At 41.3% G+C, this 7,517-nt stretch overlaps 1 non-coding gene across 1 annotated transcript; it reads right to left on the bottom strand.

The window, feature by feature from the left end:
- Positions 1–1,425: 1,425 nt before the first annotated feature.
- Positions 1,426–1,500, bottom strand: Trnas-cga (transfer RNA serine (anticodon CGA)). Its single transcript has one exon. It is a non-coding gene; the product is annotated as a tRNA-Ser (tRNA).
- Positions 1,501–7,517: the final 6,017 nt, after the last annotated feature.

Genomic DNA, 7,517 nt, shown 5'->3' with positions numbered 1-7,517 from the left:
TGCATACTGCTGCTCATATCTTTGTAAGAAAAAAGCTACAACGAAGGTAATTGTGCTGATTGATGACCCCCTGACGGCTAAAGAACATTTGCTTGTAACATTTTGTAATCTGCACCTGGACAAACAGTTATTTAGGGCGGTCAAGATAAACGGGACACCCTGTATATTCTTTGAATAATGCATGTTATAACATTCTTATACTTACTTATTACGACAGGTTTCCTTTGCTGGTTGTTCCCCAGGTAATAATAAAGAATATAATGACAGCGACACGCATCATACATGTTTTCACATATGAATAACAAACATAAAACGTGCAAAACAATGATTATAAGTTCCCACTAATCAGTCTCTGTGGCACACCTTGAGACAATCGACAAACTCATTCTTTCTTACGAACGTTCACCATACTGGAGAGAATTGGGTCAGCAACTTCTGTTAATAAGTAGAACCAAAAACCCTTCCAAGTTGCAGATTTTTACTCTTTATTCATTCGATAACTAGTTTCAGGTGAGACCCGTTTTCAAATAATCAGTTATCTGTATGTAAATGGTCGTAGTACATTTTAGATATCTTCTATTATCGACTTTGTTATGATGGTTTTAAAATGGCTCTCCACCCGAAACTAGTCATCGAATGAATAAAAAGTAAAACTTGCAACTTGGATTGGTTTTTCGTTGTATTCATTCTTTCTTACCTACAAGATAGTCAGTGACGTAAACCGATCGTAATTAATTTTACAAAACAGAGTTGTGTCAAGGATTTTTCTAAGAACAGGTTTAATAGCACGTTAAGATGTTACATAGTGCGTTTCTAAAATGAACAACTCATGCTGAAGATCCTTCCCAGAAATGAATAAGTGGTGTACATCATATTAAAACTTTATAAAGTCTTTCAGGTGACGATGAATCTGTTGAAACCAGTTCAAGCAATATAAAGGTATATGCTATATAAAACATTTTATCTAAGCTATGAACCACACCTTAAGATATATATTTTTAAAGCACCAGCTCAACTTCCCATTGGACCACTCCTGATTTTGCCTTGTTAACTTATCTAATATACTTATAGTGAAGGCTAAATTATCTGCTGTAATGACTCTTCACTCATTGTGTGGAGTCATTTATAAAAGATATCAGCCTTTACTTGGAGACTGCCAATATCCAATCGTTGTGTGGTACGTGGGATAATTCAGAGCTGAAAGTTATTCTTTGTTTCATTGATACCTTTTGTGAAAGGAATTGTGTGGGTCGTAATAGTTACGTACGTGTGAAACGACACCACAATAGGCGGCTAAGCACATATCTAATAGGCACGGTGTAGTTAGTGAAGGCAAACAGAAAATTAATTGAAACTTCCAGAATGAGATTTTCACTCTGCAGCGGAGTGTGCGCTGATATGAAACTTCCTGGCAGATTAAAACTGTGTTCCCGACCGAGACTCGAACTCGGGACCTTTGCCTTTCGCGGGCAAGTGCTCTACCAACTGAGCTACCGAAGCACGACTCACGGCCGGTACTCACAGCTGTACTTCTGCCAGTACCTCGTCTCCTACCTTCCAAACTTTACAGAATTATTTTTTAATACATAGAGTCTGGCTCAGCGGGCCACTTCATTTTCCATAATCGTAGTATTTCGTGCATATTCATCCGTCCGTATGATCTTTTGTTGCTTTTCCTTTCCTTTCTCGCTGTGTGCGGACTCGTATAACAAGCAATAGGCCCATCATGAAATATGTAATCTCAATCCCATATATTTAAAGAAAAAAGGCTTACAACATACAGTCATGAGGCCAACACTAATATTTTCCTTTCATTAAGCCCAGATAACAGCACGATAATCAAAAATGTGGCGATCTTTCTTGACTAAAAGATATGGTGGCATCACTTTCAGTTGATTGCACCAAGAAATGTGTCTTTTCCATTTCGAGTCGTACACCATGAACAAACTTATCTATGAGATTATACGAAGGTAAATAAAATATGACCTGTTTACTATAAAGAACAATGATTAATAAAATTCTTCCACGAGGAAAAAAAACTATTTCCTTATTGACTACCTGCTTATTATTCCACAAAATGCTTGTAGAAGGGGTGGAAAGAGGTAGTAGTAACAGGCACGAGCTGTAACGAATGTCTGGGAGGAGGAGGAAGGAGCATGCCGAGATAAAAAAATGCTCATTAAAGAATTGCTGTAAACCTTAATGATCGTGAGGATGCGTTTACGGATCGATAAAACAAATTCTTTCCGCAAGTAAGAGAATATTTTATTACAGAAGCAAAACAGCAGAAGGAAACCTTGAGGTAAATGTGGCATACACTTTTCTCCATCGGTTCCTGAGGTAAGATAATGAGAATATGATAGCTCCTAGAAAAGGGCGGTCATTAGTGGAGCGATTATTGTTCTATCTTTACATTTCTGGAATCGTCTGGAACAGAATCAAACATTTCTGTTACGGCTTATTAGGCACCCACCTGCCGCAGACGTTGGCTTGGCACAGTTCAGGAAATTTCCGATAACGAGACAGTGTCCATCTCCGCTACGGATTTTCTGACGAACGTATATGTTATAGAATGGTACTTATGGATCACCAGAAGACTGTCCGTTAGCTGCAGTTCTACTGCTACTTTCATTTAATTAAGGCAATTCATACCAGCACAGGAGAGAAAAAATCTAAGAAAAGCGATGCTGAGATGTTTCTGCAATTATTTAAGTTCAAACGAACATGCGTTCACTATAAGTGCAATTTTAAGTTCTGTTAATAGCCTTGTATGTGCTTTACTCCTCGTTAGCAAAACTCATTGAGGCCCAGGAAAGATATAGTAACGCGATAAACCAAAGTTACTCTAATTCCTTGCAGCTCCAGTTTGCCTTTCTACTAATTCAATAAAGAAAAGTATCGTATTCCTCCTGGTCTCAGAATAACGTTATACGAAGTGTTTTATAACGAATACTTGGGTTTTAAGTCTTTGTAGCACTTACTATATTTAACTTAAAATTGTAAATAAAACATCAAAGGAAAGAGCGTCTGAAAAAGTTTTTCTTACAAGTGTTCAATGGAGTCAGTAGGCGAGTTTTTCCGAACATTGAACGGTGTGTCTGGAGTAAATTGTTGCAACAACTGCTTAGGTCTTGTTTCTTAAGTCGGGTACATCACCTAGTAGCGGAGGCACATACATATTATCTTTTATGTCCAGCCAAAGATAAATCGAATGTCGTGTAAGATCGGGTGAACGGTGTGGGGCGATGGCGAAAGGGGTGGTGGGGAAGGACGACGATGCGAGTTCTGTCAGTGTGGCGGAGCACCATCTTGCTGCTAACAAAGTTCTGAGGTTCAGCTTCTCCCAGTTGAGGAAAGAACCGTACTTCTAGCGCATCAAAATAAGAGACTTCAGTAACAGCTGGTACACTGAAAAAGAAAAGCCCGTAAACTTTCCGTCCAGACAGCGCACAAAAACATTCAGTTTAGGAGAGTCTCGTTGTAACTATGCCATGTTATGGGGATTGACTGACCCTCAACTGGGCACATTATGTATTTTCACATTTCCGCTTAGGTGCAACGTCACCTCAGAGCGGAATACGACACAATGAAGAAAAACATCATCCTGCAGCAATATTTCGTTTGCAATGTTGACACGTCACCTGTGGTCTAGGCTTTATAGTTTGTAACAACTGCAAACAATGACACAGTTTTAAACTTCTTCTTAAAAGTCTCTACATAGACGTCACTTAAACTATTAACCCACTACTAACCTTCTGATCTCATTTTCTGGGCAACACTTCAACTATTCTCTTACTCGTTAAACACGTTCGTCAGTTACTCTTGGTCGTCCCGTACTTTTCCTTTTGCGAACACACTGATAAGCCAAAACATTGTGACCTCTAACCACCGCGACGTTGTATGCTGGGTGGTGGCACTGCCGGCACATGACGCGGTAGCAAAAGTATGTAAGCGGAGCATACACGGAAGAGGGAACACCCTAGCGAATATACAGGCTGCAAGTGCGGAAATCCATTGAGACAAGCGATTTTGTCAAATTGCAGAATATTATTACGCAGAGCCTGTGAATGAGTATCTCGAAAACGGCGAAGCTGGTCGAGTGTTCACGTGCTGCCGTCGTGAGCATCTACAGAAAGAGGTACAAGGACAATGAAACTACTAAATGGTTCGATGTCCTCGCTCTTCGCTTGTTTGCTCTAAAGTAACATGATCTGTGGCATCTCTGCCGAAAGACACAATACACGCACAAATGTTCCGCGATACACCGTTCATCATACACTGTTGAACATGGGAAGCCATACAGACCGCTCCTACGTGTTTATATGTTGACCCAACGACATCTTCAGTTACGACTGAACTGCACACAGGTCCATCGAGATTCTTCCTTCGATCAATGGAAATGTGTCGGCTGTTCGGGTGAATCACATTTTTCGTACACTAGGTCGATGGGCGTTTCCACATGCGACTCGAAACGTACAGCCACGTAGACAGGCAGGTGGGAATATAATTATACTGTGGTAGGCATTCCCCTGCTCTTGAATGAGACCGGTGGTAGTAATAGGAAACACACCTGACAGCTGCGAACCACCTGCATCCTTCCGTCGTTGATGTCTCCTCCGATGGCGATGCCGTGTGCCACGTGTCTCGAAGCCGGAACCATGCTACAGTGGTTCGACGAGCATTTCAGTGAACTCAAGTTGACGCCTCGGCTACCAAATTTGCCTGATGTTAATCCTATGAACCCATCTGGATCTCTAGATGCTTCAGTCCGGAACCGCGTGACTGCTACGGTCGCAGGTTCGAATCCTGCCTAGAGCATGGATGTGTGTGATGTCCTTAGGTTAGTTAGGTTTAAGTAGTTCTAAATTCTAGGAAACCGATGACCTCAGATGTTAAGTCCTATAGTACTCAGAACCATTTGAACAATCTGGGTCACTATCGGGTGCCATCACCGCGCACGCTAATCAGCGGCCCGTTATTTATGCGAATTACGTGATCTGTACGTACACATCTTCAACCGCATACCTCCAAAATCTTGCCAACAAACTTTATGGTTGCCCATACGTAGAATCAGTGCTTTATTTCGCTCCAAGTCATGACAAACAAACTACTAAGCAGTTGGTCAAAATGTTTTGGCTCATCAGTGCACAGCTGGTGTCCTCAAACAGATAATGATACCTATGGACGTATACATCACTTACAAGTTTACAGTGGAACTGATAAGGAATGCATTTGCAATGTACCAACAGATCCTATCCTTGCGATCTGTAGAACACAAGAGATTTCTGTGCAGCTGTCGCCATTTTGTTACTAGCACTTTCTCACTGATGATACTGGAAACAATGCTGGCACATGCGAAAAGGTATACAGACAAAACTGTTTGAACTGCTCTTTCATTTCACGTATTATATAGTAGCTGAGGTACCTTGTTTTGCTAAGGTGCTTATTTATAGTTGTGGCCGGGTCTTAGTATGAATGGAATTCCGTTTTGTCTCGTAAAGCTTCTTCTAACACAACGTTTGAAGTAGTGTGACTGGTGACATGAACGAACATCTACATCTACATTCATACTCCGCAAGCCACCCAACGGCGTATGGCGGAGGGCACTTTACGGGCCACTGTCACTACCTCCCTTTTCTGTTCCAGTCGCGAATGGTTCGCGGGAAGAACGACTATCTGACAGCCTCCGTACGCGATGGAATCTCTCTAATTTTACATTCGTGATCTCCTCGGGAGGTGTAAGTACGGGGAAGCAAAGCATACGATACCCAATCCAGAAATGCAGAATCTCGAAACCTGGCGAGCAAGCTACACCGCGATGCAGAGCGCCTCTCTTACAGAGTCTGCCACTTGGGTTTGCTAAACATCTCCGTAACGCTATCACGGTTACCAAATAACCCTGTGACGAAACGCGCCGCTCTTCTTTGGATCTTCTCTATCTCCTCCGTCAACCCGATCTGGTACGGATCCCACACTGATGAGCAATACTCAAGTATAGGTCGAACGAGTGTTTTGTAAGCCACCTCCTTTGTTGATGTACTACATTTTCTAAGGACTCTCCCAACGAATCTCAACCTGGTACAATTAATTTTATATGGTCATTCCACTTCAGATCGTTCCACACGCATACTCCCAGATATTTTACAGAAGTAACTGCTACCAGTGTTTGTTCCGCTATCATATAATCATACAATAAAGGATCCTTCGTTCTATGTATTCGCAATACATTACATTTGTCTATGTTAAGGGTCAGTTGCCACTCCCTGCACCAAGTGCCTACCCGCTGCAGATCTTCCTGCATTTCGCTACAATTTTCTAATGCTCTAACTTCTCTGTATACTACAGCATCAGCCGCGAAAAGCCACAGGGAACTTCCGACACTATCTACTAGGTTATTTATATATATTCTTTGCTTGACCAGCATGGGAGACAGCTACGTGGAGTGGGCCGTATGGGTGGCAACTGACACCAAGGTCCACGTTCGCAAAACGCAGCGTCTGGTATTGTGCTTTTTTTATGATTTTGGCGTAGCATAAGCTCACCAGGAAATGTACATAGTTAAACCGAAACGGTAAACTGCTAGAAATAAGCTGGATTCGGAGTTTAAAACCTCGCTTGCTTGCGTCACTTCCCGTCGAAATTTCCGCTTCTGTGATGTTACGTTGGAGGGATGTAGCTTCAAGCTCCTGTGAGTGAACGGTTCTGAGAATAGAGATTATGCATGATGATCTCCATTAGAGATACATAGCGTCTCGCTTTGGGAGGGGGGTTACCAAAGAGAGAATTAAAGCCTGATGTTCTCGAGCTGCAGGAAGTCTCGCCAACGATCTTCAATGGATTCTTCAAACCATATGGTCCTCAGTGTTTCAGCAGTTCTGGTGTATTCACAAAGACTAGACCGCTTTCTAGACATTTTTACTGATACGCAAAACGATATAGTAGTATAATGAGTAGGTATTCAGATCATGCAACAAGCTTAATATATTCCTTTTTCGTAGCAGTCGTGAAGATTTTAATATACGAAACGAAATCAGTAAATCCATTGATCCTAGCCAATGTTCGATGTTAGTTCGTATTCGTAAAGATATGACTGAGACGCTCAGTTCTGTCACTGTCATGAACTTTCGGAGATACATCTGAGTTAAAAAACACCAACAACTTCTTCCATAGGTTCTTTGGTATACTATGAAATTAACAGCGCCATTTATTGGTTTTTTGGCGTAATACACCGTGGTGATTAAACATCCGAAATATTAAGCTGGGACAATGATTTTAGATAAAATATTAAATTACGTCTCTTTTTCTATCCACACTCTAATTTTGATGAAATATGGACTGTGTTTCCCTCAAGCTACGCTAAAGTTAACCTTTGAAAATTCCATGAAAATTAATCGTCTAATAGTCTTGGAAATTACCACGTTCAAACAGACACGGCGGTTTCAGGCAAAACTTTAAATGACAATGTTTTCTTCTTTGATCAGATTTCGAATAAATAAGGCGTATATATTTCCCACAGT

This window comes from Schistocerca gregaria, chromosome 2, assembly GCF_023897955.1.
Source record: "Schistocerca gregaria isolate iqSchGreg1 chromosome 2, iqSchGreg1.2, whole genome shotgun sequence".
Lineage (NCBI taxonomy): Eukaryota > Metazoa > Arthropoda > Insecta > Orthoptera > Acrididae > Schistocerca > Schistocerca gregaria.
Note: the sequence above shows the minus strand (reverse complement) of the source record. Positions and strands in the feature narration are given on the sequence as shown.